Below are 3,471 nucleotides of genomic sequence, written 5' to 3'. Positions count from 1 at the left end.
CATTTGTAAGCTATTAGCTGCATTTATTGTGCCAATCCCTCCAATGCCTCATACTATAATTCCCCACCTCCGAAGCCTTACCTTTATAAATCACCTCCTCCTCCATCACATGTTCCATCTCCATTCCATTATAAGCCGCCCCCTGCACCTACACTCGTTCCCAAGCCACCAGTAGTGGAGAAACCACCGCCCGTGCACAACAAACCTCCTCCTAAGCCGGTGCCAGTTTCTCCTTCATACAAGTACAAATCTCCATATCCTCCCAAGGTGGAGATTTCTCCGCCAAAACTAACTCCTGCTCCATATGCCAAGCCTCCACCAGTTGAAAAGCCCCTTCCTCCTCCTTCGCCACCAAAATCATGGCCAACTCCTCCCCACCACGAACACCACAAAGACCATAAACCTTCTCCAGTGACCAAGCCACCAAAAGATACTCCAGAAAAACCATACGGATACAAATCTTCTCCTCCCCTAACCCATGTCGTAAGTCTTGCTCCCCCAAACCAGTACCCACTTTATCCCCTACCCATCCCAAACCACCCGTCTACCCATCTCCACCTACACACCACTTGTCACACCCCTACACCTGCAGTGATCTTCCAACCGCTTGTAGCGAGGTGCGGCACCACCGAACGCTTTCTTTTTAACAATACTAACGTTTATGGACTACGCCTATTGCTACATAACTTACTTAACTTATGTTCTTATAACCGAATAAAATGTTATCCTTTATACTTCAACAAAGAACATTCTCATTCATTAATCATCAACAATAAACCGAGAACAATACACAAGTATAAAGGGAGGGGCAACTCCCGGTAAAATCTGCCCAACAATATATAACAGCTTCTTCAATTTTACAATACAAGTGTGCTTGACAAACTTCAAGCCAACACTTAGAATAATTTTTACAACAGGCATAAGACAGCCTCATACATCATTTTCTGCACCTTTGCATAAGAAGAAGTGCTCACCCGAGCCACTCGACCTTCTTATCAAATCCTGCATAAAAACCGTGTACAAAACCTCCTCAACCGTGACAACCCTTCACATAAACCAACTTAAAACATGCCAGATCTTCTTAACTCTTATGCGCATGAGGTATGCGCATATCCTCAAGACTTCGCACTTTTCTCTTGTCCTTCTACAAAGGTATTCAAGCGAAATTCGATGGATATTATGAGCTCCATCCTCCATCATATATACGCTCTCTTCATATGTTTTAAGGGGGGTGCACAACCCATGGCGGACCCCACCATTATACATATATGCCCACGTCTTTATTATATTTTATTTTTATTATCCTCGCATATTTACATGTTCCTTAACATATGCGTACAAGCCTTCATATAATATGTTTATGTGCATTAATATCTTCGTCCAATACTTAGCCATATTTCGGCCTAAGTGTCTTTCGTCACATTCTTTCGTCACAATGCTACCGCGGGTTCGTCGCATGAACGTCGCACAATCGTGTGCGCTCACCCGCCGTGCACCCGTTCCCGCCCATGTGCCCGTGCAGGATCGCCCACCGTCGCCCTGCTGCACAAAGGCCTTACACCACTACTCCTACAAGTCTCCTCCGCCTCCGCCATATTAGATTCTGCAAAGCAAATGCGGAGCACCATTGTCGATTGATAAGGTACGCTTTTATTCTTTATAATTATCGGTTGCGGTTACAATGTATTGGTTTCATGCCAATCTGGAGAAAGTTGTATGTCAGTAAGCATTACCTATTACAAACCTAAATCCTCCTCATTAATGGAGAATTTGTATAGTTTTGCTCCTGCTGTTGATTGTTGCTGGGATTATAACTACAGCTTTTCTGATGTGTGTAGATCAACTTCACTGCAGTGTTTCGGATCATCTCGAACTTATTATGTGTATGTTTGCTTGCAGGTTATTAGGCATATAGGGAGAGATTATTAAGGATACATAATGGAAAAGAGGGATATATTACTCATTTAGCTGCAGACGTTGATGAACTACTTAGAGTACGGAGCCATATTTGGCAGAAGTTTATCTTGTAATCTGTTTTATGAATAACACCATTCGACTACTTTTATATTAAAATATCCCGATTTCTAAGAAAATAGAGTGCTTCCGTTGAGATGCCATGGACTGTCATAATCTCATTGTTATTGTTTTGGACGAAATTAAGGGATAAATTCTCCCACTGAAACACAACATACAACATTAATAACAAATAGACAAGTACGGATATCAAGCATACGTGCTTAAATGTTTCCTTTTTCTTTCATATCAACATTTTGGTCTCGGCATGTCAAGTCCATTATCAAATTTGAAATTTTCATGAATTGCCTAGCCATGAAAATTATAACAAGCCATTAATTTTTGGAAGAAATAAAGTGCATTATCAAATTGGAAATTTTCGTAAACTGCCCCGCCATGAAAATTATAACAAGCCATTAATATTCGGAAGAAATATGAGCAGTGGAGGTGGCACATTAATGTAGAGTAAGATTAACACACTTGCATAACAAAGTAAGAACTAAGAATTTCAACTAAAACTACACTACAAATTGATCCGATGTTAATAACTTTTGATTCCAAATAAATGAGATTGAATGCTTGGATCTTGAAACATATCACGGTACCACCCATTCTTATAAAAAGGGCAATGCAATGTCGTGGGTGAAGGCAACGTAACGGGTTGTAATACTATAGGAAAATTTACTATAGTGATTTTCTATATTAATTTTTATATTTATTTGCTGTTTGGAAAAATTAAAACACATGTGATATAATATGTTGTTATGTTGTTGTAAATATTTATTTTCAATAATGAAATAAGAAATTATTTTTTTCCGTGTTTATTTTTATAGAAATATGTTAAAATTATTATGGGAGATTAAAAAAGTTGATGCCATTTGTCACATAAAGGCAAAAAAATAAAACATTTTTTTTCGTATTATTGAGAAAAAAGAAAAAGAAATTTTGACAGAGAGACACATCACTATTAAAAATTGGCATGACTTGTCATGAGTAGAGAAAAATATCATGTGGTAGTTTTTCTACAAGGAATTGTGGGAGATAAAGACAATTACCTTTAAAAGAGAATCCCAGTGGGAGAGAAAGACTGGTTTAACCTAGAAGATTAGTAGGACGCTCTTAAAGGGTTCATAAAGTGAATCCTAACCAAGATTTCTGCACAATTTTCCTAACAACTAGGAGTGGAGCTCGGGGGAATTACAAAGAGTTGGTTCAAGGTTAGGAGCATCTTGGAGAAGAATTAGATAAGTATAAGATTAGTTGAAGTAGAGTAGATGTAAACTGAATAAATGTGAATATTGAAATTGTGTAGTAAAAGGTAGATTAGATGTCACCGTAGATGTTAGTAGTCATGTTAGTAGTAGTCTGAAAATAGGCTGGTGAAAATGTTGTTGTTGTTGAACATAAATGTAAGGTATCATAATTTTGTATTAGTTGTTGGCTAACTATGTTGTTGCA

The 3,471-nt window shown here is 38.2% G+C and overlaps 1 long non-coding RNA gene across 1 annotated transcript; it reads left to right on the top strand.

Moving 5' to 3' along the window:
* The first annotated feature begins 1,556 nt into the window (after positions 1-1,556).
* On the top strand, positions 1,557-1,939 carry LOC149147703 (uncharacterized). The gene is made up of 2 exons (XR_016263791.1): positions 1,557-1,642; positions 1,900-1,939. It is a non-coding gene; the product is annotated as an uncharacterized LOC149147703 (long non-coding RNA).
* The last annotated feature ends 1,532 nt before the right edge of the window (positions 1,940-3,471 follow it).

The sequence above is a fragment of the Pinus tabuliformis genome, chromosome 9 (genome assembly GCF_031772625.1).
Source record: "Pinus tabuliformis cultivar Carrire ecotype Pingquan chromosome 9, CPIR1, whole genome shotgun sequence".
Classification (NCBI taxonomy): domain Eukaryota; kingdom Viridiplantae; phylum Streptophyta; class Pinopsida; order Pinales; family Pinaceae; genus Pinus; species Pinus tabuliformis.
The sequence above is the reverse complement of the archived record's forward strand: the minus strand, read 5'-3'. Positions and strand labels throughout refer to the sequence as shown.